Genomic DNA, 17,301 nt, shown 5'->3' with positions numbered 1-17,301 from the left:
GCCTATATAAATTATTTATACTTATAAATTTATTTGCGCTAAATTATTTAGCGCAAATCCTTCGATCGATCGAAGTAAAAATCGTTCAATCAAACGATAAAATCCTTAGAATCGAACGATTTGAACGATTTTAAGCGATCGATCGAAGGATTTTTCTTCGATCATAAAAAACGTAGAAAAGTGCTGGGGAAGGTCCCCATAGGCTAACATTGAACCTCGGTAGGTTTAAACTGTCAAAGTATGTAGTCGAAGTATTTTTAAAGAGAAGTCGAAGGTCGTAGTAGCCTATTCGATAGTCGAAGTACCCAAAAAAATACTTCGAAGTTTTTTTCATTCGAATCCTTCACGCGAGCTTAGTAAATGTGCCCCTTATTGTTTTGTGCAGAAAAATACTGATTGCTACTATTCTGTTTAGAGAAGCCATTAGAGGGAAGCAAATAAAATAACGTTGCAAATTAAGTTAAAAAAATACACACTTCAATTGAGTTCAAACTTTTTATCCAAATTAAATCTATCTAACTGATCTATGATCAAGAGGAATATGAAAAACTCTCCAATTTGCATAAGAGATTAAAAAACAAAAAATCCTACTGACTCCAACATGGCAACTAGACAGGTCCCTGGATCAACTTTGTGGTAAGTGAAATGATGGTACTTTACCTGTCAGTACCACAATTTCAGGGAGAGAATTGCACTGTTTCACAGCTCCCTCTGTAAAAAAAAAAGGTTTTGTCAAAATGGAACTCTTTTCTATCATCTCAATGGATGCTCTTGTGTCTGCTGGAATAATCTACTGGTGAAAAAAACAATGTTTATTTATACAATGCTCCCTTTAAGCACCCATTCTGCAATGTAACCAACTTGGCTACCCAATTCTACACACCTCAAAATCTTAATAGTTTGCTGGTTGCTGCTGCCATTGCTTGCCACAATTAAATATATCATCCACAGTTACATAGTTAAATTGGGTTGAAAAAAGACAAAGTCCATACTTCCATTAGAATTATTAGTGACAATGAACATTTATCAACACTGAGTTTCATCTCCTAGCTGCCCAAATTGCAGATTAGTCCAGATTCTGCTGCAAGGATACTGAAACCTGGATGGAGTTATTTTGAATGGTTCTATGTCATCTAAAAAAAGGCAGATACATTGCTTATAATAACTCACATGAATTAGATTTTACTCGAAACTCGAATATTATATTATTTATTAAAAAAATCTGATATGTAAAACTCAGATGAATTTTACTGATTTGATAACTCTAATCAAATTAGAATTCAATTTGACCAAACTCAATAATAAATCTGCCCCTTAGAGTCAATGGAGTTTTTTTCTTATGGTGACTTTTGTCTCAGTGACAATTTTTTCTTGCCTGAAATTTGCAGATGACGAAGTGCATAATTTCGCCACGAATTCTTATCTGGCGAAAAATGTTGCTCATCACCAGTGGCACTCTATCAAAAGCTTTGGCAAAATCCACACATCTAGTGCAACCTCTCAGTTCAAGTTTCTTCTAACTTCATCCTAAAAAGCTATTATAATTGTTTGACATGATGTCCTTCATAAAGCCATGCTAATAACCACTTATAATTTCATTCTGATAGGTTGAGAATGTCATCTGTTTTGTAAGTATTGGCATTACATCAGCTTTCCTCCAATCCAAAAATTTTGTGAAATTGGCCTGGCTCAGTTAAGTTCAAGTACATAGTAGTATATGCCATCAGGCTTTATTGCCTTGTTTCATAAACTTTAAGTAAAAATTGAAGTGCCATATCCTGTGTCAGCTACTGACTTGATTGAGCTTAGCCACCTGTGCCCCTATAGAGTTGGTCTCTAATGTACACACTGAAGAATATAACTCATTTAGCACATTTGCTTTTCTATTAATGTCATTTATTGAACTATTTCTCAGTTAAAGGGGTTCCAGTTACTGGGATTTTTAAATATGAGTTCCAGTGTTGATTTTGTTTATAAATCTATGCTGAACTCATGGGCTGATCTTCCTCCCTTTTTTTATATATATCACACTACTTTGTTTATATGATCAAGTAACAACATGGGACAGTCTTTTGGTTCAATTACTAACAATCCTAGTTCATAGGAGGTGGCATAAAATAGAATGACATAATAATTGAGACTTACTGATTTAAGTATATAATTGAATATAATTGAATATAAGACATATGGAACATTAACACAGTGTCATCTACAATACCTTGTGTTTGTATGTTCACTTTGAAAAGGGCGAGACACTTTATAATCCTAAATAAAAAAACATGAGATAGGCGGAGGAAACATTCTACTAACAGAATATTTTCTATTTGATAAAATTAATAAAATGCAGGCAATAAGCATTTGTAATGCACAAGCCATTGTATTCAAGTAGATCATTTGCCACAAAGTTCAGTTATGCAGGCATTGCCTTTTAGTTAATTAACTGATAAAGAAAACATATTTCTCACTGCATTGTACAGATCTTTCCAGTCATTAATTTGACAAGAGTTTCTTTGAATTCTTGGCATACCTGAATGATACAGGTATTCTGCTAGCCAAAGAATTGCACTGCTGCATGAAATAATCACATGAAGTAACATTAACTCAGCCATTCCATTCTCATGGCACCATTACATAGGAAAAGAAAACATTGACTGAATCGAAGCAGCTAATGCGTTGGACTTACATTAAATTAAAGCAATGTGTTTAACTAAAAATGATATTAAAAAAACAGATCCTCGTGTTCAAGTGGAGATGTTTCCATCACTGCAGACCCTTCGCAAATAATTTTGCATGGCCTCCATTATCCTTCATGTTCAGTCATTGTTCCTTTAGGTTCTGGAGGAGTGATGAAACATTTATAAGTCTATTATAGTACAGGCATAAGATAATTATACCTGGAGTATTTTACCTGGAGTATTTTCTTCCGTAAGTTGAAGCACCATACCTTATTGTTACTAAAAGCGTTAGTGTTAATATAGGATTGTTTTGCCTTTAACATGGACTTATGTTAGCTTAGTTTACATTGACATGATATGATGTCTTAGGAACTGTACAATCATAAAGGTGTTGTTTTATTTTTGGATTTAGTATCTCCACAATCTCCTTTGCATGTATTCTTCCAATAAATAATAAATTTTTTAAATGCAGCAGTGTGAGGAAAAGTTTTGAATATTGAGGGTTAATTAACCCTCGATATTCTACCATCGAAGTAAAATCCTTCGAATTCGAATATCGGAGTTGAAGGATTTACCGCATTTACTTCGATCAAATGATCAAACGTTCAGAAGGATTTTAATCCATCGATCGTACGATTTTCCTTAGATCAAAAAAAGCTTGGAAAGCTTATGGGGAAGGTCCCCATAGGCTAACATTGGTGCTCGGTAGGTTTTAGGTGGCGAAGTAGGTAGTCAAAGTTTTAAAGAGACAGTACATCAACTATCGAATGGTCGAATAGTCGAACGAATTTTCATTCTAATCCTTCACTCGAGTTTAGTAAATGTGCCCTACAATGTACATACACCATTTAATGGCCAATTTATCATGCCATGTAATTTGAATGATGCCAGAAAAATGCTGTGAAGGATGGTATACAATAAGAAAATTATATTTGGAAGATTATGCTGTGTTATATTTGTGTGATCTTATTTGAATACAGTACTGGGTATAAACAAATTACTGTATGATCAAATTTGATATCAAAAAAAAAATTGAGAAAACTATGGACATCTTTTAAAGTCATTCCATATTCCAATAATTTTAAAGGTTTACCTTCATGACAAGTTACAATAATAATTGAAACCACAATAGGGGGCAGATTAATTAAGGTTTGAATGGTAAATTCAAATAGTTTTTTTGTGTCAAAACTCACAAAATGTAATTTAAAAGCACCAACTCAAATGTAAATTCAAATGTGAGATTTACCATGGAAACAGTTCTAATTAGAATATTTGCCACCTAAAAACTTCCGAGTTCATTTACAAGTCAATGGCAGAGGTCTGCTTAACCATTTGAATATGTTAATTGCCTTCCTGACATTCGAGATGTTTTTTTCAGCGGAAAACTTTTTAAATTCTATTCGAATTAGATTAGAATTTTCGGTTCCGGACTATTCCATCGAATATTATATTCAAGCTTTTTCATTAATAACCTCCCATTTGAGTTGTGAGTACATTAGAATTTACTGGCGTAAAAAAAAATTCACATAAATTAGAAATTCGACCTTTGATAAATAATTCTACAAATGATTTTCTTTACAATTTTGGGATATGTCTCCAATTATAATATTGTATATTTTCCATTCTTTTTTAATCTTATTTTTTATATATAATATTTTTGGAATGTATGCAAGAATTTATAATCAGCAAAAATTCACAAAGTATGTCAACATCTGAAAAAAAAAAGTTTAAACTTATCAGAACATACCGCAAATGTGATGTTGTGTATGATAACTTAATTTAATTAACTGAGTAATCCCTATCTGACAGGTTTTGCTTGACTAGACTAGAAGTTTGCATACAGCATAAATTGTTATTAAATATCTGTTGAGTAAAAGACATTCCATGATGATATGTGAAAAGTCAGAATCATTGGTAATGACTCTTGTCTTTTTATTATTTTCTTTCCAGTACAAATCAGCCTGACTTGGTTTACTAAAACCCCGTATCATATGTTGGTTTTTGCACATTTGCTCTAGATGGTTGAAAGGCTTTTTATGTTATCTCATTCAAACAGTAAAGAATGCAAAGTAAATTCATGTGAATTTCACATTTATATATAAATGTGGCTGGAGTTTACTATAAGTTTGTAATACATATACTGTACAAAGGCCAGTCTGATAGAAAATAACATCAACAGAATCAATGCTGTACGTTAAAAATATAACTTTGTGTTTTTCCAGCGGCATTTAAGCTAATGCTTTCTAAAAATACTAATGTTTTGCCTAAGTAACAATAGGTCATGTGTAAAAATATCATTCAGAGTGTGAGCAGTTTTAAAAAGAAGTAATTCATGTATTTATTTATTATGATGTACTGCTCAAAGAGCATTTATATTCTGCTTAACATGCTCTCACAGGGTGTAGTTGTATTAGTTTTAGCATGATCACTCAATAATGGTAAGTGAGAAACAATGACATATTTTATCTTGATCTGTTAGGAGTATTGGAAAAACATATTTACAAAGAATATAAAAAAAATATAAAGATATAGATGTTATCTCTATTATTACCGTTGCTTGACTCTGATTTTATGACAAAAATTATGTATATTCTAAACCTAAATAGTTTTAATAAAAATTGTCTTGACTCTGATTTCTGAGAGAAATGGTGTTTATTCTAAAGATAAATATTTTTAATAAAAGGCAGAGATATGGACATGGATTATTACTGTTTTGATGACCTAGGGGCACATTTACCTAGGGTCGAATATCGAGGGTTAATTAACCCTCGATATTCGACCGTCAAAGTAAAATCCTTCGACTTTGAATATCGAAGTCGAAGGATTTACCGATATTCCTACGATTGAACAAACGTAGGAATAATCGTTCGAACGATTCGAAGGATATTCCTTTGATCATGAAAATTGTTAGGAAGCCTATGGGGACCTTCCCCATAGGCTAACATTGGCCTCGGTAGGTTTTAGGTGGCGAACTAGGTGGTTGAAGAATTTTTTAAAGGGACAGTAGTTCGACTATCAAATGGTCGAATAGTGGAACGATTTTTAGTTCGATTCGTTTGATTCAAAGGTCATAGTAGAAGGTCGAAGTAGCCCATTCGATGGTCGAAGTAGCCATATTCGACCATTCGAAATTCAAACAATTTTTCCTCTATTCCTTCACTCGAGCTAAGTAAATGGGCCCACTAACGTTTTTACTATGTTTGGTTTCCTGTTGCAAATTTAAGAAGCAGAATGAATGTCTAATTTCTGTGTGTCAAAATGAAAGTTTTATTCAGATTCCTCCTTAAGATGTTACATCTGTATATACAATATATAAAAATAAGACACTTTAAATAACTCACAAAAAAAGCTGTAGGTGGAAAAACAGACTAATATTAGCATAACAGTTATTAATTCAAGGGAACTATGGCTTATACTTTACTTAAATATATTATGATCTGATAAAAAAAAACAGTTCTATGTTTCCAGGGTTTGTATTAATGTAACTTACTGTTGTTCCCTTAGCCGTTTGAGTCCCGTGATGTTTCATACAGTAGTCCCTGGTTTGTTCCTTTAAAGAAAGACCTAAAAAATGGTTCTATGTATGGATCATGTACAGGCAGGGCCGCCATCAGGGCGGGGAGAGTCGGGACGGTTGTACCTGGCCCGGAGGGAATGGGGGGCCGGTCTTTCACTGCACTTTCTAAGAGCCGCCGACTTTGGAAGGGAGTGCTTGAGCACAGGGGGAGGTATCTTCTGTCCATTCTTTCCCTTATTGGTCACAGAGTTTAAGTCCCGGTTGAGCTGCTCAGGGATTGGATAACTGAGGTTTGAACTTCCCCTCCAGCTCATTCAATCACCTTTCAGCTTTACTGGGACTTAAAATTCTGTGACAAATAAGGGAAGAAAATGCTGTCACTGGGAGAAGATGCAGCCAGCTGTGCTCCCCTCCACCCTTCTGAAGTTGGAAGCTCACTAACAGCAGGTGGGCCCTGCTAATCAAGTAAGTGCAACATGGCAGGGCCCCCCTAAAGGTAACCCTTTGTGGTCCCTGTTATTTTATGGAGTGGACCCTGGCCACCAATTTCTTTTTAAACTTCGGGGGGGGGCTGGCCACAATTTTTTTTACATGGACCTTTAAGGGGGGCCCTGGTCACCAATGTTTTCATAATGTGGGGAAGCCCTAGCCACCAATTCTTTTACCTTGTGGGATCCTAGCCACAAATATTTAATGGGGGGGCCCTGACCTCCAATGTTTTTTTATTAACATATGGGGACCCTAGCCACCAATGTTTCTTTTTTTTACTGTGGGTTGGGAGGGGGGACCAGTCGGTGGGGGCGGACCTGTGGGTTGGAGGGTGGACCTGTGGGTGGCTCTTGCGGTGGGGTGGGTGCAGCCCAGGGTGCCCAGGAAATGTTGTCATATGGGGCCCTGTGATTTCTGATGGCAGCCCTGTGTACAAGTATTTCCCAAATTAAAGTATGGCTTGCATTGCATACAATTAGAATTTTGCTTTGCCTCCAGCAAATCATTAATACATATACAGAGCATTTAAATGTATTTATTATTTATTTGCTTCCAATGGCTTATAACATTTTTTGCATTTAAACCAAAAGTAGAACATACTATACCATATCTCTGGAAAACCAAATAAACCAAAATAAATAGAGCACAATAATGTGATGCTGGATTCTATGGCATAATTCCTTGCCCATAATGTATACAAATACATCCAAATCCCTGTGAACAATTTAAAGATCAAGGACAATGTGTTTTTTTGGAAGATTACATTTGTGTGTAAATAAATATATTGGAACTGAAAATGAGCTATTTCAATGTATTTTCAATGACTTTTCTGTGTAATGGATTACATATGCCTAAAGTTTAATTTATTTTTTAAATAAATGTATGTGTTTTTTGCTTTGTTGGTTGTTCAGCAAAAAAATGTACATATTATCCATATGTTTATTAATGCATATTTTACTTTGCGGCTCTCCAATTTACTCCAATGAAGTTCCAATGAAGTTTCTTGCTTATTATTATTTTTTCTACTTAAATCACCTCCCTGGATTACTGCCAAGTAAATTCAAAGAAAACATATGCCAAAAGTTAAATTAATTCTATACAATTGCAGGAGGAAGAGTTGGCCTAGATATGTAGTTGCATTTTATGCTGGATTTCATGTTACAGTCCCTAGGTAGACTTCTGTTGGCAACTCCTTGTGACCATAAAAATTCATTTAAAGGGGTGGTTTTTTTTTATGACACAGCTGTCAAATGGGGGTCGCTGATCACATCTGAAAACAAAAGATCTGTAAGACTAAAGATTTTTTATTATTGCTAATTTTTATTACTCATATTTCTATCCATGCCCTCTCCTATTCATATTCCAGTCTCTTATCCAAATAAATGCATGGTAATTTGAATCCTAGCAACCAGACTGCTGAAACTGTAAACTGAAAAGCTGCTGAATAAAAAGCTAGATAAATTAAAAGCCACAAATAATAAAAACTGAAAACATTGCAAATTGTCTCAAAATATCACTCTCTACACCAGTGATCCCCAAACAGTGGCTAGCGAGCAACATGTTGCTCACCAACCCCTTGGATGTTGCTCCCAATGGCCTTAAAGCAGGTGCTTATTATTTAATTTCAGGTTTGGAGGCAAATTTTGGTTGCATAAAACCATGTGTACTGCCAAACAGGCTTCAAGTCCACATAGGGGCCACCAATAGTCAATCACAGTCCATAATTGGCACCCCAGGAACCTTTTTCGTGTGTGTTGCTCTCCAATTTGTTTAACACTTGAATGTGGCTCACGGGTAAAAAAGGTTGGGGATCCCTGCTCTACACCATACAAAAGTTAATTAAAAGGTGAACAAACCTTTTACTCTCCTATTGTCTTAGAATTCCGCCAGGGGTGCTCTTATTTATTTTAAAACACAAAAACTGGATAACATAAAAACAGTGAAAATCACATTCTATAAATAATTTTAAATGAGTCTTCTGAATTTTGAATTAATCTTCAAAATGCATTTGAAAAGTAATTTGAATTTTGCTAATACAAAAAAAGACAACAAAACTCACATGACTCTTTTTCTGCAGCCACATAACAAAATAGTGACGGTCATGTTTTGACCCTGGAGAAAAGTCTCACACAAACAAAATCACATTGTTTAATTTATATTCAATAAGGCTGAAAATCTCAACAATTTTAATAAACTGGAGAAAAAATAAAGTTGTTTAAGTCGATTCCCATTTACTCATGCTTCTACTTTTCAAGTATTTTTCATGAGAATTTCCCATTTTTTTCTTTATTAAATTGTGGCTATTCAAGCTTTCAAAAAAAATCCCTAAGTGAAAAAAAAAACTATTAGTAACATATTAAGTTACTTTGAAAAAAAGACACTTGTCCATCAACTAACTGGTAGTTGAGCCATGGGAAGGCATAAAACCCCTTCTGATACCTCTCTAATTTGCCTCAGAGGGGAAAAAATCCTTCCTGACTGCAAGATGGCAATCAAACCATTCCCTGGATCAACTTGTACTAAGATCTATTTTCAAAATCCCTGTATCTCCTCACTTGCTAAAAAGCCAGCATCTGCCAGCACAACTGATTCAGAGCAAGAATTCCACAACTTTGTTGCTCTCACTGTAAAAAAAAAAAAAACCCTTCCGAATATTTACATTGACTCTCCTTTCTTCTAATTGGAAAGGATGCCCCTGTGCCTGCTAAAAGGACCTACTGGTAAATATAGAATTAGAAAAAATATTCTATGATCCCATTATATATTTATACATAGTTATCATATCCACCCTTAAGCACCTCTTTTCCAGTGTAGACAGTAGTACAGTGTACGGGGAGTACAATGTGACAGAAGTATAGTGAATGTACTTGTGTCTGGTGGAAGGATATATTGGTGAATAAAACATCAGAGAGTTTATAGTATTTATATATAAATGTATATAATATGAATAAAATGCATTTACAATGTGTCCCAATGTGTTTCGTCACTATCAGAGACTTCTTTAACAGCTTTTTTTGCTAGAAAAGTCATCTCTGAGGCAGATTTTGAGCACTGAAGTAGCAGGCAGTGTTTCACCAAGAAGAAAGCCGCACACCACAATGATCCTCCAAGTGTATCTGTTCCCATTTGGTATAAAGTGACCATCCACTTTTTACCAAGATAAATTGCTAGTTTAAAAAACACTTCATGCAATAAATTAGTCACATTTATATACATCGGGTAAATTTGCACATGGGCAGTAACCCATAGCAGCAACTCAACCAAATTTTCACTTTCAGGGGCAGATTCATAAAAATTTGTGATTAGAGCTCACCACAGAAAAATTAAAAATCCCATAGGAAAGAATGGAAAGTTAATTTTTCTGTGGTGAGCTCTAATCTCACATTCTTATAAATCTGCCCCTAAAAGAGGGTAGTTTCACTAAAAACTATGAAACTTAGGATTCAGATTCAGTTCAATATTCGGCCAACTCTTTAATGAAGGATTTGGGGGTTCAGCCAAATCCAAAATAGTGGATTTGGTGCATCTCTAGAAAATACTAAAACCTGTCAAGGGTCAAGGTCATGTAAAAGTCAATGGAAGAGGTCCCTTTAACTATTTGAAAATGTTTTTTGCCTTCATGACTTTTGAGTTTTTTACAGTGGTATAACTTGATCAATTTGAGTAATCGAGTTTTTCCCCCCAATTGCATTCAATTTAGTTTTCTTCATTCAAGTTTTTTCATAAATAAATCACGGGTGACAGAATTATTTTCATTTAAAATATTTTTCAAGTAAAATACGTAATTATTTTAATTTCAAAATCTGTTGGTGCTGTTCTATTGCAGTCTTTGGAAAATATCTAACTCCTGGGAAAGTACATGTAAAATGAGTCTATAATTTATTTACAATAACAACAAATTTTGATGCCTTTATATGTTTCCCTTCTGTTAATGGCCATTTAGTCACCTGGAATACCCTGTTATTTATCACAACATTGTATATTTTTACAAATAGACAAATTGTTATGTAAAATGCTACCCTCATATGTAATAAAAGACAGTTGTTTACTCAAGAGCAGAAACTGATAAGATACATGCTTTTAAACAGGTGACCAGTAAATGCTACCTGCTGATTGGTTGCTATAAGTTAATGCTCCTGGGAAAATGTAGTGTATTTTATTACACAACCCTCTATATTTTTTGCAAGTGGTGATACAACCCCTTTAAATAATGCTCTCATCTAAAGTCTTTAGTCCATCTACACATTAGAGGCTATTTTTATCTATTTATTTTCCAAAATTATAAGAAAGTTTTTGAACAAAACATGTTCATTTTAAATTAATCTGACGTTTCTGCTTTGCAAAAATAGATAATACCATAGCACCTCTGGTATTCTAGAAGTTAAAATTGTTACACTAATAAAATAGCTTGTTCTTTCAATGAGAAATCTTTAGTTGCCTACAGAATGCCATAAGGCACACATACTGTATGCAGCAAAGAATGTAAATGTTCATTTTTAATTAACAATATGTTGTCTTTCATTTATATGTCCAAACTTTGGACCTTTGCCAGAATCATCATAGTCCAACAAAAGCACTGTGTGTAACGGCAGACATTTTTTCAGTTCTACTTCGCAGAAGTCATGGAAAAATCTGTCTGCTCCCAACAATTTTAATTACTATCTTGTGATCAAATCTTTCAGCAGCTGTCACATATTGCAGGCCAAGAATTATATTCATGACATTTATTATGTAATGGGGTGTGAACTGCTATAGAAACAACACGTTTAATATTTCACTTGATGCTCATTTTGTTTTCCCCTGTGATTAGTGCATATGTTGGGTTGCCTTAGTGTTAAGCATGTCTACCATTTCTGAACTGAACACACATCTATATAATGAAAACTGCTTATAAACAATATGGCTGATATGCAGGTATAAACCTAATTGTGTACATACAGGAACAATGAAAAGCATAGCAGACCCAAACAGTGATTCCTACTCAATTGATAGAAGAACCAGCACTCCAGTTCTGTGATTCAATGTGCTTTATCTTTATGTCAAGCTAATAACCACACTCACAGGTCTTTCTCTTAGTGAAAAACAAAACGTTCAAGGTTCAGCCCCTATTCAGGATTATGCCCGCAAGAAGGGGCCGAAACGTTGAAATAAACTTTTTTTGTTTTTCATTGAGAAAGACCTATGAGTGTGGTTATTGGCTAGACATTATTTGTGTATTTTGAACCAGCTTCCAGGCATATCCATTTGATAATCATTGGCGTGTGTGTGTGTGTGTATATATATATATATATATATATATATATATATATATATATATATATATATATCAAAGAAATCCACACTCATAGGTCTTTTGTGATGAAAAAAATGGGTTTATTCGTCGTTTCGGCTCTTAGACTCGGAAGGCTCGGCTCGAGTCTAAGAGCCGAAACGTTGAATAAAGCCATTTTTTTCATAAAAAAAGACCTATGAGTGCATATTTCTTTGCTATATTGATATTGATATATGTTCCAGCACCTAGGCATTTCCATTGTTTTCTGAGTGCACCTATCCAGTAAACAAACAGCTGGTAAAAGTCACATGATCAGTAATTCAAGTACTATTAGTATTGTATGAAAAAAATATGTTAGAATAATGTTTGAAACCTTGGACATTATTGTAACATAATTTTTTAATTTGTTTCATGTTAAAGTAGCTAAATAGATAAACATCAGTGGTTACAAATTTCTTGTTTTTAACTGTAATTGAAATGAACTAGGGGATATATATTGTCTAGTTTTGGTTTAAATGTGGATTTTAGATAATTTAAGTATTTAAAATGAATGTACTAATAGCACTTGAATTACTGATCCCGCCACAGTGTATATTTAAGGCGGTTTAATGTTCAGTTTGTTACTTTGAGAAAGGCTAGAGACCTAGCTATATATATATATATCTATATATATATAGAGAGAGAGAGAGAGAGAGAGAGAGAGAGAGAGAGAGAGAGAGAGAGAGAGAGAGAGAGAGAGAGAGAGAGAGAGAGAGAGAGCTGGAGCACCCACAAACAAACTTATAAACAGCACTCAAGAGGTCAGTATGTGAGTGTTCACTTTGAACGCACTTGCGTTCACTGATCTTGTTTGTTTCACACCGCACTTACAGGGGAATGTAATAAAAGTCGCAAAGAGCAAAACAATTCACACCAATAAGACTAAAAATCCACATCTCGCAATGTAATATTGTTCCTTAAACTGTTATTGCATTGCGAATTTTAATTGTGCATTGCGAATTTTAATTGCGCACTCATAAGAAGTGCTTGAAGGTGTCGTAATCTTTTGGAGCAAACATAACGACTTTTTCAGTAAGAAGTCTTATTACATTGACTGCGCATTGGCGCAAACTATAAAATTCGCAAACGGTCTTTCACTGTCGGAAGTGGTCGCTAAACAGTTTCCGGGCTCGCAAAAGTTATATTAAATTCGCACAAAGCAAAATTTGTTTGCGCAAAGGCATAACTTTTCTCATTGCGAATAGTTTTTCCGTTAGCGATTTTTATTACATTCCCCCATTAGAGATTACTCTTCACTTCCAGGTTTTGGTTGCCTAGCAACAACTGGCAGCAAAACCCCTTTTTAAAGCGTTCACTACATGTTGGTGGTTTGTATTCCCTGATGAAAGTTCCAGTTAGGAACTTAAACGTTGGATTCTAATAAACCTGTTCTTTTTTCACATTTGATTTTTGTTTAAAATCCTTGGAATGCTGCCGTTTTTTGTCTATATATTTCCATTTTGGTTTAAGCACCCAGGTCTTGCTGCTGGCTCATGGTGTGCGCTTCATTTTGCATTTAGTATATATATATATATATATATATACGTATATATATATATATATATATATATATATATATATATATATATATATATATATATATATATATACTGTATAAATCATATGCATTATGCCAAAGTGATGTATTCTGTGCATCACTTCTGTGCTAGAATTAGCCCCCCATCTCCCAGTGTAAGCTATGGTATAATAAATATCATATAAATGCATATTTGTAGCCTCTAAAATATATCCCAAACAATTACATTTGCAGTAACTCACACTGATGTCTGATTTAACTGACAGAGTAATGGCTATGGGCGTAGCTAATACCTGCGTTCTTTATATTAAATAATACCACCAATTAGTGATATAATAGGTAGCAGCACTCTTTCCCATGCCACAGAAGAATAAAGATCAATCATGATCAGTCATTTGAAAGAGCAGACAAACATGGTTTTTTGTTAAGGCCTTTGTGGATATTAGTGTTTAGACAGGCTTAATAGGTGTTAAACAGGAAAAGCAGTAATACCTGATCCTAGCATCACCTAAAAGGGCTGGGAGTTTTAGGCACAGATGGGATAAATATGATGCATCTGTAATCCCTTGATTACCTAGTTTGTGTTTTTTTAGTTAAGGGTGAATTAAAGACATTAAAAAAGGTTCACTTTTCTGTACTTTAATCTGTTTGTAATTGCTTTACTATTGGTTTATGTCTATTCATGCTTCCTCAGTTAAGACAAAAAATATCAACCTTTGTTTTCATAAAGATTCTCAAAAGTTATTGCAAGGATCCTCTGCTAATAATCTAGGTAAAAATATTTTTCCAGTTCCTACTGAATTATTTTCTTTTCTAAACCATGTAAATGAAACATTAAAGGGGGGTATTTATCAACGGTTGAACTTTACAGTTGAATTTCTTTAATGAATGAATGAATTTGAATGAATCACAACTCGATTGGTTTCTTATTAAAGAAAAAACCCGAATGAAAAAAATTTGAATCAGCGAGTTCAGGGTTAACAACCTGAAAACTCGAATTGATCGAATTTTCTGGCAAAACCATTCCTAGTAAAGTAAAAAATATTTTCCGCTTCCCACCCCTAATTTGTATATGCAAATTAGGATTCGGATTCGATTCGGTATTCGCCGAATCTTTCGAGAAGGATTCGGTGGGTTCGGCCGAATCCAAAATAGAAACATCTTTAAAGGGTTTAAGGGACCTCGGTCATTGATTTCTACATGACCTCAAAAGGTTTTAGAATTTTCGAATTCAAGCTATTTCCAGGGTCAGGTATAATAAATCTCGAAAAATTAAAGTTTTGCTTAACCCGAATTGATTTTTTGACTCGAAAAGTAAAATTTTTCACGGAAAACACAACTTGAACCTTAATAAATCTGCCGCTAAGTGCTACCTATAAAAAAAAAGACGATTGCCAGTTTTAGAACTACAACATTGCAGTAAATATCAAGTTATTTAACTAATACAGGTATGGGATCCGTTATCCGGAAACCTGTCATCCGGAAACTCTTTATCCAGAAGGCCATTTCCCATAGACTCCATTTTATCCAAATACAGGTATAGGATCCCTTGTCTGGAAACCCATTATCCAGAAAGCTCCGAATTACGGAATGTCTCCCATAGACTCCATTTTACCCAAATAATTAAAATTTTTAAAAATGATTTCCTTTTTCTCTGTAATAATAAAACAGTAGTTTGTACTTGATCCCAACTAAGATGTAATTAATCCTTATTGGAAGCAAAACCAGCCTATTGGGTTTATTTAATGTTTAAATGAATTTTTAGTAGACTTAAGGTATAAAGACCCAATTTACGGAAAACCCCAGATCCTGAGCATTCTGGATAACAGGTCCCATACCTGTAATACAAATAATACAAATTTTTAAAACTAATTTCCTTAATCTCTGTAATAAAACAGTACCTTGATAATTGATCCAAACTAAGATATAATTGATCCATATTCCATATTAATCCATGATTAATCCATAATATCCATTATCTGGAAAACCCCTGTTCCCAAGCATTCTGGATAACAGGTCCTATACCTGTACTATACAGTAATCCACAGCAACTAAAGAGCATGTGATCTTAATTTGTTTTATGAAGGTATAATAAAAAAAAATCTCAAGTTGCTATGTGTTACTGTACTGGTGCTATTAAATGAGGCACAAGTGTCGCAATAGGTTGAATTTGTATAGACCATTAACATACTTTACATTATGTCTTCCTCAAGAATGGTTCACTGTTTGTATTTTGGGTGAATTATATTTTGAGGAGAGCTTTCTCTTCCAGAAAAAAGTTGTTCCCCTCAGTTTTGGCAACCACTCTCACTGAATTCTACTGAATTATAAAATAAAAAACATTTTAATCAAGAACTTTATTTATTACATGCAGCACTCACTGGTGCAAACTATAAAATGCAGAATGGCTCATTTAGTAACACTGGGCAATTTTTCAGGCCCAGGTGCTAACATACTTTTGGTCATGTGGTTTACGTATATGGAATGCACTGTATGTTTGAAGATGTGCAAGGCTCAAGTACAAACAGTAGAGGAACCTAAATCTACATTGTGGTTTCTGTATCACAAATTAAGTATTGCTATTTGGGTTGATTTGAGTATTACGAAAGTGTAAAAATCATTTGTATATTCTGGTGACAGCATTTGACATATGCCATTATTAGTATCAATTATTGCCAGACATTGTAGAATGGTCAGCAGGCGGATGGCATTCCTAAAATGTTTATAGAACTAGGCAGGCATTTCTGTTGGCCATAGGCTCTTTGGTAGACTGAATCCTAATCATAAAGGAAAATTATAAGCAATTTACAGGGATGATAAGTGTATTTGTTGAGGTAGACAGGAACTAAGGTATAGTGGAACATCAGGGCAAGTAGCAAATGGTTTATGCTAGCTATAGGATTTGTAAAAAAAATGACAATGTGAAAGTACTGTATAAGAAGCATATGAATTTTGGTTAAAAATACCTTGGAATTGCACTATAAAGGATAATATTAGTAAAATAACATAGTAAGGTAGGTTAAAAAAAAGACGTCTATCAAGTTCAACCTTTTATCTCTATTTTAACCTGCCTAACTGCTAGTTTATCCGGAGAAAGGCAAAAACCCCATTTGAAGCTTCTCCAATTTGCCACAGAGGGGGAAAAAATCCTTCCTGACTCCAAAATGGCAATCGGACTAGTCCCTGGATCAACTTTGACTATGAGCTATCTGCCATAACCCTGTATTCTCTCCCTTGTTAAAAAGCCATCCAACCCCTTCTTAAATCTAATGTATCAGCCTGTACGACTGATTCAGGGAAAGAATTCCACATATTCACAGCTCTACTGTAAAAATACCCTTCAAAATATTTAATTGGAACCTCCTTTCTTCTTATTGGAATGGGTGACCTTCCGTCAGCTGGAAAGACCTACTGATAAATGAAGCATTAGAGAAATTATTATATGATTCCCTTATATATTTATACATAGTTATCATATCACCCCTCTAGATGGGGCCTTACCAATGCTCTATACAGTGGAAGAATGACCCCTTCCTCCCATGAATCAATGCTCCTTTTAATACAGCTCAAGACCTTATTTGCCCTTGATGCTGCTGATTGACATTGTTTGCTACAGCCAAGTTTATTATCTACAAAGACTCCAAGGTCCTTTTCCATTATGGATTTGCCTAGTGCAGTCCTATTAAGGGTTTAACCCCCACATGTAATAAAAGGCACTAAGTTTGCCCAGGAGCAGTAACCAGTAGCAACCAATAAGATGTTTGCATTTAAA

The sequence above is a fragment of the Xenopus laevis genome, chromosome 5L (genome assembly GCF_017654675.1).
Source record: "Xenopus laevis strain J_2021 chromosome 5L, Xenopus_laevis_v10.1, whole genome shotgun sequence".
In the NCBI taxonomy this organism is placed as follows: Eukaryota; Metazoa; Chordata; class Amphibia; order Anura; family Pipidae; genus Xenopus; species Xenopus laevis.
Note: the sequence above shows the minus strand (reverse complement) of the source record.